The sequence below is a fragment of the Equus asinus genome, chromosome 27 (genome assembly GCF_041296235.1).
Source record: "Equus asinus isolate D_3611 breed Donkey chromosome 27, EquAss-T2T_v2, whole genome shotgun sequence".
Taxonomy (NCBI): Eukaryota; Metazoa; Chordata; class Mammalia; order Perissodactyla; family Equidae; genus Equus; species Equus asinus.
Genome location: NC_091816.1, coordinates 33,246,281 through 33,263,066, shown reverse-complemented (window position 1 = coordinate 33,263,066; position 16,786 = coordinate 33,246,281). Strand labels below are relative to the sequence as shown.

The 16,786-nt window shown below is 47.0% G+C and overlaps 1 protein-coding gene across 7 annotated transcripts in view; it reads left to right on the top strand.

The window, feature by feature from the left end:
* Positions 1 to 16,786, top strand: part of MCPH1 (microcephalin 1) — a 235,481-nt gene that overhangs the window by 210,126 nt on the left and 8,569 nt on the right. The window lies entirely within an intron of this gene.

Here is a 16,786-nt window from a genome sequence, read left to right as displayed (position 1 = left end):
TTCTAGAATAGAAGACCTGAATGTCCCCAGATAGTTACTTTCATAGGAACTGAGAAATGTAAAACTATCGTTGTTAGTCATTCCTGGCTTCTGCAGGTTGTGAATTTTAAGGCAGTATGTTGTGCAGTAAAGGGCATAGTCTCTATAGACATAAGACAGGTCTGATTTGAATGCCTGTCCCTCCATGTGCCAATACGCTACCTCAGCCAAATTACCCCGAACCTCAGTTTTATCACCTGTAAAACGTGGGTAATAATGGTCTCTACCTCACAGGATTTTTGTAGCAATTAAAATTAGACATTTCATGGAACATACGTGGAATATTTTAGCAAAAGTGCTGTGTGCAAATGCTCAGTAACAATTATTATTTAATATCTTAATTAATTATTAATTTTAACAGCTACTGCCTTCCTAATCTTAATGAATGCAACCACTAGCTATCAAGTTGTGCATACCAAAACCCTAGGAGTCTGGCTCTCCGGACTCTAGACATAGAGTTGGCACAGTGGGAGGAGGAAGTGCCTGAACCAGGGTGATAGTGTGACAGCTGGCATTTACTGAGCATCTCCCAAGGAGTCAGGTGTCATGCTTGGCATATGTTTCCACTCATCCTTCCAGCGCTTCTGCTAGGTGGATGTTATGACCATATACACCTGCAGAAGCTGACTTAAGAGATCTGAGGACTTACGCAAGGTCCCTCAGACACCAAGTATCAGAGCTGAGGTTTAAAGCCAGCTTTTTCCTGGCGCCCAGGCCTGTGCTGGCTCCACTGTGTCACTCGGCCTCTAGGACAGGAACTGCGGAGAATTTGCCTAATGGGGCTACAGAGTGGCAAGGAGGAGAAATCAAAGACGTTCCTGAAGTTTCAGGCCTGGGTGATTGAGACGATAAGAGAAACAGGAACCAGGAACCAGGTTAAGAAGGAAGATGATTTATGTTGTAGTTCACTAAGTTAGACATCCTTGGATGTGCCCAGCAGAAGTTAGGGATGTGTTACACAGAACTGAGTAACAAAGGTGTTGCTAGATAGATAGATAGGTAGATAGGTAGATTGATAGATTTTATAGATTCAGCTTCCAAGTGACTATCTCACAAAAAATCAAAGATTGCCCCTGCAGCATTACCATACACGCATATAAACATGTACAGATACATCCGTATACGCATAGATCGCCACCGGTTAGCTATAATGTACCTGAGATATATCATCTAAAACTCATAGCTGACACCCATTCATTCGTTCAGCTATTTATCAAGAGCCTCCTGTGGGCCAGGAACTGCGCCTGGTGTAACTGGAGGAGGAGGAGCATTCTGTGGGAGCAGACGGAGGAACGGTATAACCCCAAGGGACAGGCAGGTCGCCAGAGCCAGCAGACTGCTCCAGACCCCACTCCTCATGCCTTAGCTCTGTGACCTTAGGCAAGTTACTTCCTCTCCGAGTCTTCAGTTGCTCATATCGAAAATGGAGATAGTAACAGTACCTGCCTCACAGAATTTTTATGAGGATTAAATAAGCGAATATGTATAAAACGTTTAGAACAGTGGCTAGCACCAATAAGTGCTTAGTGTTTATTAAATAAGAGGATGAAAAGATGATCTAGCTGGGGAATAGCAAGGGCTTCCCTGAAGAGATGACAGTTGAGCCCAAATCCAGATGATGAGTGGCAGTTACCTGAGTAAGAAGAGACTGACTTATCATCCAAGCAGAGGGGGCAGCATGTGTAAAGGCCCTGTGGCCAGAAAGGAGCAGAGGCTCGAAGGAGACTGGCATGGCAGGACAGAGGGAGGGAGAGGAGGATGCTAGATTAGGCCACAGGTAAAAGTAGGGGCCAGCTTGTGGAAGGTCCTGTAGACCATTTGAGAAGTTTTGTTTTTTGCTCTGAGTAATGGGAAGCTATTGGAGGGTTTTAAGAATATATTTGTGCATGTGTTGAGTAAAAGAAGCCAGATGCAAAAGGTACACACCATATGCCTCCATTTTTATAAAGTTCAGTAATAGACAGAACTCATCCATGATGATAGAGCTCAGAATAATGGTTATCTTTGCCGGGCTGAGGGGGAATTCTCTGTGGAGGGGCAAGGACAGCCCTCTGCTGTGCTGGGAATGTTCCATATCTTAGTGGTGGTGGTGATTACCCGAGTGTATACCTAGGCTGTAAACTTAAGACCAGTGCACGTTATGCGCTTTACTGTATGCAGGTAATTTCTTGGTGGTGCCATCAAGTCGATTCCAACTCCTAATGACCCTGTGCACAGGAGAGCAGTCTTTTTGCACCATCCTCTCACCTTCTGGTGCTGTATCAGACAACGCTCCACTGCTGTTCTTAGGATTTTCATAGCCGGTTTTTTCAGACGTAGGTGACCGGCTCCTTCTTCCTAATCTGTCTGTGTCTGGGAGCTCCGCTGACACCTGTCCACCATGGGTGACCCTGCTGGTGTTTGCAATACTGGTGGCATAGCTTTCAACATCACAGCAACACGCAACCGCCACAGTACAGACCAGGGATGTGGTTCCCTGACCAGAAACGAACCCGGGCTGTGGGGAGGAGAGTGCCTTATCTTAACCACTAGACCACCAGGGCTAGGTATGCATTTAATACCTCTTTTAAAAAAAGAAAACCATGTGAGCGACGACACAGGAGTGTAAGCCGGGACCCAGTTTGTAAGCTACCTCATTAATACGGAAAAGAAATTATTGAAGCGTGGCTAGAATGGTGATGGTAGGGTTGAAGATAGATGAACCTGGAGTGATATTCAGGAGATAAAACCCACAGGACTTGGTGATGAATTGGATAAAGAAGGTGAGGGAAAAAAAGAAGTCAAAGAAGATTCCTGGGTAGATGGTTCTGTTCGCTGAGATTCTGACAGCAATATTATGTATTTATTAAGAACGTAGCTAGCCTGGGTTAGAATCCAGGGTTCCTTCACTTCCTAATTATGTGACGTTGTGCAAGTTAACCCTCTGCGCCATATTTTCATCTGTGAACTGGAAACAGCGACAGTAGCTCTTTGATTAGTTATTTCAAGGATTAAATGAGCTAATTCATATAAAGTGCTTAGAAGTGCCTGTACACAGTAGGCTCTTACTAACTGTTAGCTGTTATATAACAGGAGCAGGTTTGGGAATGAAGAGCATGAGGTAAGTTTTAGATGTGTTAAGTGTGGACTGCCTGTGAGTCATCCAAAAAGAGAGTCAGGGGCCTGGCCTGGTGGTGCAGTGGTTAAGTTCGCACGTTCCGCTTCAGCAGCCCAGGGTTCACCGGTTCGGATCCTGGGTGCAGACCTATGCACCGCTTGTCAAGCCGTGCTGTGGCAGGCATCCCACATAGAAAGCAGAGGAAGATAGGCACAGATGTTAGCTCAGGGCCAATCTTCCTCAACGAAAAGAGGATTGGTGGCAGATGTTAGCTCAGGGCCAATCTTCCTCAAAAAAAACAAAGAGTCAGGCTGGCCGTTGGTCATGGGCCCACAGCTCAGAGGATTGCTCTGCACTAACGACTGCAGTGACACATGTGGGTCATCTGTTGGCGGGAGGACCCTAACTGCCTGGGGAGTGAGCTTGCGCTGTGAAGAGGAGAGGGCTGTGAGGCGTCTCGGCATCTCATGGCCCAGTGGGAAGATGAGCCCAGGCAGAGGGGAGAGGCTGAGGGAGAAAACCAGGGGTGGTAGGTCCCAGGGCCAAGGGGACAAGATATTTCACGGGGGGAGGTGACGTCAGCAACAGTGTCAAAAGCTGCTGAGAATTCAGTCCAGGTGAAGGCATCTTCTTCCAGACACTGTTCCCACTCCCGTAACCCCATGGCCGTGTGCTCCTGTCCCCACACCAGGACAGCATTGGCACTGACCCACGCTGCACACCAACCAGCGGAAGCTCGGGGCGGCACGGTAGGTGGCAGCCGTGGGAGTTGACTGGAGGGAGCATCCATGGTTTGTGGTTTTGTTATTTTTTCAATTGAAGTGTATCTGACACATAGCATTGTATAAATTTAAGGTGAACAACATGTTAATTTGATACATTTGTATATTGTAATATGATTGCCATTGTAACAATAATTAGCACCTCTATCATTTTCCATAATTATCTTTTCTTTTTAGTAGTTGGAATAATTAAGTTCTAGTCTCTTAGTAAGTTTGACGATTATACTGCAGTCTTGCTGTCTGTACTCCCTGTACTGTGCATTATATCTCTAGGGCTTACTTACTACTTGCTGTAAGTTTGTTCCCTAAAACCACGTCTGTCCATACCTCCACCCCCAGCCCCTGGTAACTGCCATTTTATCTAGTTTTGTTTTTACAAGTTTGACTTTTTTAGGTTCCACATCTAAGTGAGATCATATGGTATTTGTCTCTCTTTGTGTGACTGAGCTCACTTAGCAGTGCTTTCAAGGTCCATCCATGCTGTTGTAAATGGCAGGATATCCTCCATTCTCACAGCTGAGTAATATTCCATTGTGTGTATGTACCACATCTTTGTTAGCCAGTCATTCGTCGACGGACACTTAGCTTATTTCCATATCTTGGCTTGTAAATAATGCTGCAGTGAACGCGGAGGTGCGTATCTTTTCAAGTTAGTGTTTTTGTTTCCTTCAGATAAATAACCCAGAAGTAGCCAAGCTGGATCATATGGTAGTTCTATTTTTAATTTTTTGAGGCACCTCCATCCTGTTTTGCATCATGGCTGCACCAGTTTACCTTCCCACCAGCCGTGCACGAGGGTTCTCTTTTCTCCACAGGGGGCTTCCATGTTTTATCCTCATCGTCTTCCTCCCTAGCACCCAGCCCCTAGTAGGTATGTGGGAATTTGAGGTCAAAACTCTTAACAGAGATCCTGGCTTCCTCTGATACAGCCCCATTTTGTTTTACTCTCTGTGTGGCCTCCTGCACCTAACTTCTCTCTGGCTTGGTTTGCTTATCAGTAGAATGAAAAAGTTGGACCCAAATAATCCCTTTTATTGCGAGAGTATTTCATTGTAAATGCAAGCAGCTTTTAAAAATGTACTATTTTTAGATGTTACTCCAACTGTACTCCTTAAACTGAGCTGTGAGTGCCCTGATCTTTCTTGTGTGATGTGTTTACTTATTGATAAGTAATTTAAAACATGTTAATAGTAAAACACGCAGATCTATTACAGAGCAGAAGGGCAAAGCGAGGGCTGACAGGAAATTCGCTCTGACAGGGGCTGCTGTGGGCTCTGCCCTCAGAGTCCCTGAGAGTCAGAAAGTTTGGGAACACCAGCTACAGTTGTTTAAACAAAGAAAGTCCGTGTTGTAATTTGGTGTCTTTATTCATGATTTTTAACTTTTTCTTGACCTTTTCCAGCCGTGGTCTTGGTTGCTGGTTCGAATACCCTTTCGTAACTTACCCTAAGTCTTCCCTCTGTGCTCCAGCCATCCCAGAGTTTGGGGCAGTTAGCTGGTCTTTGCAAACTTTCCAGTGCAGCATTTGGTCAAAGTCATCATCTTCTCAAATCTGTTTTCTCTCAGTGATGACAAAATTGCCCAGAGAAAGGAAAGCATCCGTCTTCTTTCTTTTCAGCTCCCTTGTTAAAGACTTTTTCTTTCCTCATGATGAAAAACCATAATATCATTCTGCTTAGAAAGTGCAGACCTCTAAACTCGCTTCTGACAGAAGGAAGGATTTAGAAGTTTGTTATCACTCAACTTTCCCATAGCCCGTGGGTCTCCAAGGCCTGGAGTTGATGAAACAAAACCATTTCATACATTCCTAAGGTGATGTGTCTTTTAGCCCACTTCCTCAAATCTAAGAAGATGAGATGTTGATTTTTCTTACAAAAACTCCTCTTGAGCTCTTTCAAAGAGTGTTTTACTAACAGTGCTTCAAAATACAACATCCAAACTTGGAACTTTTTTTTGGTGAGGAAGATTGTCGTTGAGCTCACATCTATGCCAGTCTTCCTCTGTTTTGTATGTGGGACACCACCTCAGCATGGCTTGATGAGCAGTGAACATGTCTGCCCCCAGGATCCAAACCCGCAAAGCCTGGGCCACCAAAGCAGAGCACACGAACTTAACCACTATGCCACCGGGCTGGCCCCCAAACTTGGGAACTTTTGAACTGCATGTTGAGTGAGAAAGGAATCCATCTTCTCCTGGCTTTAGTTTTCACCTCTGTTCAAGTGACTTCCGGATTCATCTCTTAGGACGGTACCTCACACTGCTTGATTTGGTGACATGGGTCTCCATCCGATTCATTTCCAGAATGGAGCCTGCATCCTCCCACCTGCCACACCAGCTCCCCCTCAGCCAGCCCAGTGCTCCCAGCAAATCACCTCTCCTCTGATGTCCCTGGTGAGAGCATTACTCTGAAGTTTCCCTTCTCTTCCTCCTCTACATGCTGGCCGTCAGTCATCCATATCTTGTCTTTTAAGATCTGCCTTAGACTTACTACCCTTTCTCCATCCCCTCTGTGACCCCGCCAGTCTAGATCCTTACCCACTCTTGGCTCTTCCAGCATCAGAACCTGCCCTATTTGATGCATCCTCTGCAGTGTCCGCTCTAGTCTCCCGAAACCCTAACCCTCCCCCTCCACCCTCACCCCAGCTGAGGACCTGCTCCAGCACCCCCTGCCCTTCCTCGGCTGGCCTGGCCTCTGCCTGGTCCTCTCTTTCCCCTATTGCTCCCAGTGGGGGTGCTTTCTTCCATTTGGCCTGATGGCCTCACCGTCCACTAGATCACCTCGCTGTGCCTTTCCACGTCCCACTCCTCCTTCAGGTGGCTGAAGCCACTGCCACCCCGTGGCACTTTCTCCCAGGCTCCCACCTACCCTGATCTCTGCCCCCTGTTTTTGAAATCCTTCTTGTCTTGTCACTGCTGCCCTGATTCCCCCGGGGGGTAAGTTTCTCTTCCTACTAGAGTAGAAGCTTTCCTCAAACCAGACTATGTAATCTCTTCAGTCTCCTGAGCTCAACACTCCACATCACTCAATAAATTCATCGATCAACACACATAACTGAGCACCTGCTGTGTGCCAGGCACTGTTCTAGGTGCAGAGATATAGCCTTGAACAAAACAAGGATTCCTGCCCTTGGATTCGCAGGAGGAACAGAAAATAAACCGTGAGGAAGTAAATTCTATGTTAGAAGGTGGTAAAATGTGTGGTAAGAGAAGAAGTAGAGTAGGTTAAGGGTGTCAAGGTTGCTGATGGTCAGGAGGGCATTGGGATTCTGAGTAGGCTGGGTAGGGCAGGCCTCCTTGAAATGGTGAGAGCTGAGTTAATACATAAAGGAGGTGAGAGAACTAGCTGCATGGACATCTGAAGAAAGGACATCCCAGGCAGAGAGGAAAGTTAGTGCAAAGGCCCTGAGGCATGTGGTCAGGAAGAGCAGGGAGGCCAGGGGGAATGGAGTGAGCAAGGAGGAACATGCTAAGAGGGGAGTGAGAGGCATTGCCATGTTGTCCGTGGCAAGGGCTTCAGCTTTTTTTCTGAATGAAATGAGATTGCCAGTGTCTTGAACAGACAGGTGACATGATCCGACTGACATTTTTAAAATTCTCACCCTGTTGAGAAGAGTCTGTGAGCAGTTCAAATTTAGAAGTAGGGAGTCCAGTTGAGTGTGGGGTAATGCTGGCTTGGCTTGGACGGGGTGCCCAGCGCTGAGAGTGGTCCTCGTCCACGTATTTTGAAGGTGAGCTGACCAGATTTCCTTCTAGGCGAGATGGGAGGAATGAGAGGAAGTGGGAAATCAGACTGACCTCGTTTTTGGGGGCTGGCCACCTGGAAGGATGGAATGGCCAAAATTGGAGGTGGAGAAGGCTGCGGGTGGTGCAAGTTGAGAGAGGAGGAGGAAAGCCAGGATTGGGTCTGAGAGGCCTATCGATATCCGAGGGGACTGTCAAGAAGGCAGCTGGACCTGGGATTCTGGAAAGAGGTCTGAACTAGAGATAAAATGTGGGAGTCATCAGCGCACAGTGGCTCTTTGGGGTCCTGATGCTGGATGAGGTCACCAAGGAGTGAGTGTAGAAAGAGCAGGACCACAGACTGAGTCCTGTGGCACTCGGCCATCAAGAGTCAGGAAGGAGAGACAGACCCAAAACAGCAGCAGGTAGGGAGGTGGAAGAAATTAGGGGAGGGTGGGGTCCTAGGAGCTGAGCAACTGAGGAACGGGGAGGGGTCATCTGTGTCCCAGGTCTTGATGGTTCCCATGAGGTGAGGTCTGAGAATCACCCATTGGCATCAGCGGTGTGAGGTCCTCAGTGACATGACAGGGGCGGTTCCATGGGCGTGATGGGAGCAAAAGCCCATCACAGTGGATGTAAGCGAGAAGGATGAGAGGCAGGAGCATGGACCACTCTTTCAAGGAGTTATGCTACAGAGGGACACAAAGATGTGGGGCTGTGCCTGCCAGGGGAAGTGGAGAACAGGGGAACGACAGGAGAAATAATGGTGTTTTGTATGCCAGTGTGAATACAGTAAGCACAGCTTAACAATCAGGAGAGAGGGAGAATTGGTGGAACCAGTCCTCAGTAGGGGAGAGGGCCCCTTGGTGTACAGTGGGGGTTCGACTGTAGCAGGGGTGGTCCATCTACAGTGACAGCTGCTCTGCTGCGGGGAATCAGTCAAGTGAAACGGCGTCATTGGCTGGGTGTGAGGAGGAATGAAATGCTGGAGACCAGAGAGCTGTCAACAGCCATCAAGAGATTGACCATGGACTTGGGAGTGGTTTTGGAGGGGAGAGAGGTCTCCCTGGGGGTGGAAGTGAGAAGGTGGTAGTATCAACTTACAGAGGCTCCCGCAGACTTCTAGAAAATGGGCTAGAAAGATGGGGGGTGGTGATGTGGGCCTGGGACGTAAGAAATTCTGCAACCCCTGGGGGCTGAGCATTAGGCGGGTAGAGAACAAGCTCGTCAGGAAAGAGGGGTCTGAGGAATGGAGAGGACAGGTGTTTGGAGGATCACCTATGTGTCTTTTTAAATTTCCAAGCATGAGGACAGGAGAGGTGATGGAGAGTGACAGTGAGCCCGGAAATAAAATGGTCAGGAGATGAGAGGAAGGACAGTAAGACTGAGGGGTTTTGGGGGTCTTTATGTATCCCTCATTTGAAGTCTTTGTCTTTTTTATTTTTATGGGCATAAGGTGAATGTCAAAATAGTTAAAAGTGTATTCTATTTCTATTTCCTTTTTTTTTAACTTCCCAGGACCTTAGACATCATTCATTTTTCTCTTCAGTTCTGATGACAGCCAGTTCATTCTACCTTTGATAGACTCAATCCATCCCACGTGGCCAAGGGTAGGCAATGACATTTTCCAAAGGTGAAACTTCTAGTTCTATCTTGTGTTTCCAAACAGTTGCTCTGGGTCTGCCGTCTTCTCTGTTGAAGGGGTTCACACCAGGATCTGTTTTCTGAGATGTTGCCCCAAGTGCTAAGGATTTCACCCCAGTCTGAGCCCCTCAAGTGACTTATGATAGGATCCACTTCCAGTCACTGTGCTTCAGGTACTTGCATTCTCAAGTTGACATTAGAGAGGCGCCTCCTGTTCCCCTGGTCTTGGGCGTCCTCCCCTCACTCACACCTCCCAAGAGAGGAAAACCCGCTCGTAAACTGGAGAGTTTGCCAGAAGGAGCTGGGCATCCTGACTCAGCCCCTCTGCGTCTGTTTCAGATCTGCCCGCCTTCCTGAGGAAAGTGTTCCAGCTCATCTGCTCTGGGCTTGCCCCTGCCATGGAGGGGGCACTTGGTCCAGTGCCTGCTGTGACTTTGTGGTTCCTCCTCCTAAATCATCATGGGGGCGTCAGCAAACTCACATGACCATAGGTCTAGGGCCCACGTCTCCGGTCAGCTTGATGAACGACAATAGTGATTTTGATACCTGTATCTATCTCCCAGTTAGTGTTGAATCTGAGAGAAAAGAGAGGTATTATTTATTGGAAACTAAAACCTCAGTGGCTGAGCTTTCCTATAAAGGCGGTGCATGGCTCTGTTAACGGCGCTAACCTCCCCCGTTACACACGCCGGGATCCTGGTGAATTTGCCCTCTCGTTCCATCCTGATCCACTTCCTCTCCCCTCGCCGTGCCCTGCCCTCCTTCACTTCCTGTTGAATTTATTGCAGTCCATTCCTTCGGGTCTTCCTGTTTCTGATCTCAACCCCTCCTTGTTGTCTGCAGCGTGCTCTTCCTAACGCGTGGGTTTCGTGACCTCATCTCCTGTTCAAGGTTTTGGTGGCTCCTCGTTAACTACATACCATGTGATCATGATTACTCTGGGGCCTGCTTGGTCAGCCTCGTCACCTTGGGACCTACTTAAAATGCTTTTAAAAAGTAGCTCTTGTCATTGGGACCCCCTGCCAAGCCCTGCCTCCCTCACACGTCACCCCCCAGTGATCCTGAACTGTTTGAGCCAGCGTGTGTGATTGCACGCACGCCTTTTACCTGGGGTGCCCTCCAGTGCTTTTCACTGAGCAAACCTTCTCCTCACTCTCCAAGTCAGATGCCCCTGCTGCAAAGTCTACTCAGGCTCTCATTTCCCATCCCGTGAAATGACATGTCTTGTTATCCTGGAATTTCTAGAAAGTCCTGGAGAAGCAATCTCTGTGTCCTCCCATTTTTGTCTTTTCGGAGCTTAGCCTGATACCCAGACGAATGAGTGAGTGAATTAAATAATGAACTGACAAAAGAATGAACAGGTATTCCTCCTGCCAGGGGAGCTGTGGGCACCGAGAACAGTGATTCTGTAGCTCAGCCCTGAGCTGCAGGGTGGCAGGCAATGGTAAGAGGATTTCACATCTTAGGAAGCACAGGAAAGCTTTTCCAGGATCTCTGAGGTGCCAGGTAATGCCAGATAAGGAACTTCGTCTTCCTGAGCCTCAGTTTTGTCTGTAAAATTTGAGCCGTGGTTGAGATGCTCTCCAAGATCCTCCCCCATCCGACGTTCTGTGCCGTCTTCCACAGAATCCCCGTTAGCCGGAAGTTATAGTTGAACTAAAGCCCCTTTCTCGCCTCCTGTCCTCTCTTGTGCTGCATCTCTGGGGTCAGCAGCAGAGTGCGAGGCCAAAGGGAACACAGGGGTACGGTTCCCTTCCCTGCCTGGCTGCCCACCCCTGCTGGAGCACTTTAACTGACTCGGCCCCCTGCAGAGGACCCTGAGAAGGGACCTCACAGTGTGGGTGGCAGGTGGGAGCGAAGGAACCACCTCTTCTCATGGTAGGAATTTTCAGCTATTTTAGCTATATATTTACCTTTCATCTACTTATTTTTTTAAAAAGGATCATAGAACCACCCTCCCCACCTGAACTCATTGTCTTGTCTGGCAGGAATGCCACTATGTCACCTGCTGTCCGTCCCTTTTCTGCCTGGCTCACTCCACTCCTCCCTCGTGACGCAGTTGTACTAGTCAGGGCTCTCCAGAGAAGCAGAACTGATAGGGTACATAGATATACAAGAGGAGACTTATTATAGGAATCCACTCATGCGATTCTAGAGGTGAGAAGCCCCACGATCTGTGGACTGTCAGCTGGAGACCCAGGAAAACCGGTGGTGCCGTTCAGGGCTGATCCAAAGCCCCAAGAAGCAGGAGCTCTGATGTCTGAGGGCGGGAGAAGATGGACGTCCCAGCTTGAGCAGACAGAGGGGATTTGACCTTCCTTCACCTTTCTGTTCTCTTCGGGCCCTCAGAGGATTAGATGTTCCCGAGAGCCCCTCACTGACACACCCAGAAATTATGTTTTACCGGCTCTCTAGGCATCCCTTAGCCTCGTCTAGTTGACACAAATGGACCATCACTCCAGTCAGGTGTCGTCTTGGGGAGGAATTGAAAAAATTCCCTCCTAAACAGGGGGAATTGAAAAAAAACCAAGGCACAAATTAAGGAAGTATGTGGTCTCTTTGGCCAATTAAACTACAACCAGCCATGCACTGAGACCCATCCTTATATTATCATCGCTAGAATGTGAGAAGGGCGTCTTAGAACTGAAAAGACACAGCATTACCTCATTTGGTGGGTACGATGTGGGGAGGGGTGTTGCTCTCCCTCTGTTGCCTGTGAGGAGCAGAGACCGTGTGAGTTATGCAAAGGGCAGGACTTGGGGGCGCACTCCCCTCCATTCAGAATCTGACACTACTGTTTACTGGTGTGTGATCTCAGGTGAACTGAAAGGAAGCAGGCGCCCTGAGCTCCAGGCTTGTCAATTGTGGACTAGTTGGCTCTGAGAATTCCTAGTGAGGTGTACGGCTCATAAGTACCTCTGGAAACTGTCAGTGAGCCAAAGAGGAACAGTCAAGGTGAGCTCTTCCTGGAGGGGAAAGCAGATTCGCTCATTGAAATCTAACACCCGCGGTGGGGTAAATGAACCGTCAACACCCTCCCCTGTGGGCTTGCTCCTGGTCAGGGATAAATAACTGGGAGTCACTGAGACTAGAAGCACTCCGGGGAATGCTGCTCTGCCCAGCTTTGTGAACAGCATGGTCCCCCTTGACTGACGGCTTTGTAAGTAGACTGGAACGATCTGAGCTACAACCTGTTAAATCAGTATAGATTTCTTGATGAGGACACAAATGCAAAGGCAACACCTTATAAAGCAAAGTTAATGTCTCTTTGGCCTTAACTAACTTCGACCCTTCAGTAATGTCCCAATCCTTTACGACCAAGGGTTCAAATGAAGAACTCAGGGCAGGGAAAGATTTCTGCCTTCCGTCAGTGGCCTCCTTGTCTTATATAAGTACATAAATGTGCATACTTACACATCCATCCATACGTGTGTATATATATAATGATCACGTTCTGTCGCCATTCACAGAGAAAAGCGGGAACTCTTCTGGACTCCACCCAACATTCACCCTGACTACTGACTGCCCTGTTTAATCTGGAGGCGAATTAAGCCCAGCAGTCAATAAACTCCACTTAATCCTCTTTTCTTCCAGGCTTTCTTTTAAACAGCAGACTTCCTGGGCTCTGTAGGGAAAAGTTGGTCGTCATTGGAAAACTCCCATTTCTTAGACCGCACACACCCTCCCAGGCTATCTGATCCCAGCTTTCATTGCCTTTGAGCTAGTTCACAACTCGGAAAGTTGTAAAGACTTGCTGGCAACGCAAACGATTCTTCTCTGTGGACATGAAATGAATTCTGTCTGGTGGAGGGAATAGCCTCCTCCCCGACAGAAAAGCCAATGTTTTTTTGGTCCATTTCAAGTTCATTTCAATATTCCTATCTATAAATGTGTTCTTTGATTCTCCTTTGAACCTGTTACAGCATCTGTCAGAGTTAAAAACAATGAACACATCTTAAGTGTTCATTTCATACCTTTTTGAGAGTTATGATTTTTTAAAATTACCTTTTAGCTATTTTTAGCTAGAAACTTCTAGGTCAGTACGGGTAAAGCTGGTTATCTCTGAGGTCGTCTTTGAGTAAAGAAGAGAAATAACACACCACCGTCACCCCTGCAGTCTACTCCTGGGCCCTCCACCGCCCCGTCATAAGGCCCACGTGCTCCACCCAGGTGCCTTTCTCTGGCAATTGGCACCAGTGTGTACGTGTGTTTGAAAAGTTTGAAATGAAATTAGGATTTAGAGCAAATTGCTGTGAATTGCTGTTACAATAAGGATTGAGAAGACAATGAAAATAATCAACAGCAAGTTGACCTTAAAAGTTGTGCTTCTGAAGTTTTTCTCCTCGATCTTGAAGTAAAATGCATCCCTTTGAGATAAGGCCTGCTGGTAGTACAGTCAGAGGGCACCATCCAGCACGCTCAGCATTCTCAGACGCTCTGCTAACTTTTTGTGCTGCTTGCAGCCTTATAATTTCAATTTATTTTTAAAAATGTACCAGTGGGGACAAAATGGTGCTCTGCTAGAGAGGAAAGTTGACTAGCCACGGTCGGAATTCTTAAGGCAGTGTCACATCCTGCAGTCGGTGCCTTCAGAGGCAGACTATGGTCTCCAAGGGTAAGGCTGCATTGGTACTTGTGTTTACAGATGATATCAACAGCACAAGGCCCTGAGACGTGGACGTGCTGGGGGGCCTGAGATGAACAATAAGTATGGGCTGTCCTCGGGGAGTATTGGGAGAGCATCCTTAAGACCTTCTGCTTACTAGAACGAGTTTAACTTAAAGCTCAGTAATAAGCAGAATCATGTGTCTTATTATATGTATAATATGAATAAAACCTGCCAATCGTCTTTGTTTCTATGACAACGCATTCCTATCCATGCGTGCCCTTATATAGAGTGTATTTGTAGGATAAATTCCCAAATTAACTTTTAATTTTAAGTAACCTAAATCTTGGTTATGCTTTCCCAGAAATTATTTTACTTAGGACTGGAAAGTCAACATGCACATAGTCTCAATTATTTTAAGTGAAGAATCAGATCTTTGTAATTCTTTGCCTCCTCTGATTTCAAGCTGAATAAATAAATAAAAGGAAGCATTTTCATTTGTTGACTTTTGTATTGCGTGCTTTAAACTGAGGTCAGGGACTGTTTCTTAATCATCTTTGCTTCCCCAGCACCTTGCACGTGCCTGGCAGACAGTAAGCATTCAATTAATGTGGGAGGAAGAAAAATGAAGAATCAAAGAAATTAGCTACTGAAGTCACTTGTGAAACATTTGAAATGTTTACATTTGTCCTTTTCTACTGGATTAAAAACAGATTTGATTTACTGCTTATCCATATACCAACAAATATCCTTGATCCCACTTTTCCTTGTTAAGAAAAACTGTATCCTAAATATGTGTGTGTGGCCACTGCACAGAGTTTAGAAAAATACACACAAACTCTTCATAGGGGTTACCTCTGGTAAGTGGCGGGGGACGTGAGAACTGAGGCATCTGGATGCTTTGGGCTTCTGGAAACAAAAATCTCGACAAAAAAGTAGCTTAAAGAATTAACTTTTTTTTTTCCCCTCTGACATTAAAAGGACAAAGGAAGGACAATTCCTTGTTCCATCACTCCTGTGACTTAGAAACGTTATCTAGTATCCGGGCCTTCCCATTGCCCCACTTGGCCATTTTAAGTGTGTCCTGGGGCCTCAGGTGGCTCCGTGTATCCTGTGCTGGCATGACAGAGTCCAGCAAATCAGAGACATGTTTTTGCTTCTGCATTAGTTTATATTAGTGAGAAAGAGCCGCCCCCCAGCAGACTTAGTCTCAGGTCCCATTGGCCAGGGTCGGGTGCAGCTCATGTCTGCCCCAGTCCTTTGCAAGGGAAATGAGATCCCTGTGATTAGCTTGGACCAATCCTGAGTCTTCCCCTTGGGCTGGGAAGGGGCTCCTGCCTTGAACACGTGGCCCTGCAGAGGTTAGCCCACAGAAAAAGACAGGCCATGCCATCAAGGAGGGAAAGACAAGAGCAGGTTTGAGTAACAGACAGCAGTGTCCAACATAGGAAAATTCACCTTTTACTTTATGTCCTTCTATATTGTTTCAATTATCAACCACTTTTATAACTCGTTTTTTAAATATATGATTATATCCAACCTTAGTAAGAGTCTTTCTTGATCTCCAGTTTCACTGCAACATGGTCTGGCAATTCACTGAGTTTGTAGATTGTGGGTTTTTTCCTTCCAGCTTGACTCATCATTTAGCCAAAGCAGATCTTTTGGCAGGCTTCTGCCTCACTGTCTCCATTTGCAAAATTAAGTGAAAGCCTTTCCACTCCTATCTCAGGCGGGTAGCGGAAGTAACTAAAAACAGTAATAAAGTCACCACGCGAGGAGAATCATTAGTACATCTTCAGGATCCCGCTGCCACCCACCCAATCAGGTGAAAGCGTTCACCTGCGATGCCTTACGTTGCAAAATTCAAAACCAGCAATGAGGAAAGAGAATTAACTCCATGGCCATATTTAAGTTTATTGGGTTAATTCCATTAATGTTGGAGCTATTTTTTTCGTAGTAGGATCTTCTTTTCTTAAAAACAAAAGTAGTATGAAAACCCAGTAGAAGAACAATTCATTCTTTCTCTGATTTCGCCAGAGATGTGGACTGAAGAATGTATTCTTTCCTGCTTCCCACCTCCTCGGTCAGCCCTTCTGCGTGACGGGCAGTCTGCCACCCTCTGCTGATGAGCGGTTCCCTCCACGACCCCCTCCCCCAGGGCACCCTCCTCTGAGAAGCACCTTGATCTCTTTTCCCACATACTTCCTCAAAATCCCTAATTTCTCTGAGCCACTGATCTCAAACGCTCAATTCAATCCTCAGGGAAATAAGCGGATTAAAATACTCAAAATGTGGATGGCAGTTAACCTTCAACATCTCCCAGCGGGTGTTTAACTTGAAAAGAAGTCCTTATAATTAGTGAAATGTGTGTTTAGAATAACCAGGCCTCCCCACTGTCCCTTGGGTGAGCCAGACGACCACAACTGTATCAGAAAAAAAGCGCAGTTTAACATCCCTGTTTCTGCAGCGTTTCCCACTGTCTAGATTCTCCCCATCACCATTTCCACAGTGACTCACTGAAGTGACCTCTGGACGCCCCCTGCCCCTACCTGCTGTCCTGGGGAACAGCTGTAGGAATTCTGCTTTGTTCTGCCCCATCCTCTCTTTGCCTGGGGAAACTATGCGGCTGGGTTTGGAGCATTGCTGAGGTCCTGTGAAAGTTGTTTGCTGCCGGGAGCCCTGGAGCACCACGGATAGAACCACCATTCACGACAGCATCTACTCAAGCACGGTCGGCTGGCGTCTTTGCGCTCCTGCGTCACCTCCACAGGGTTCGCAGAGCGCAGATGCGGCTCTCCGCGCTCCATGGAACAGCTGATGAATTCTCAATATTTTGGGGTTAGAATTTGTAATAATTCAAAGGCCTAAACATTTTTGCTGATACATTTGTTTGCTTGG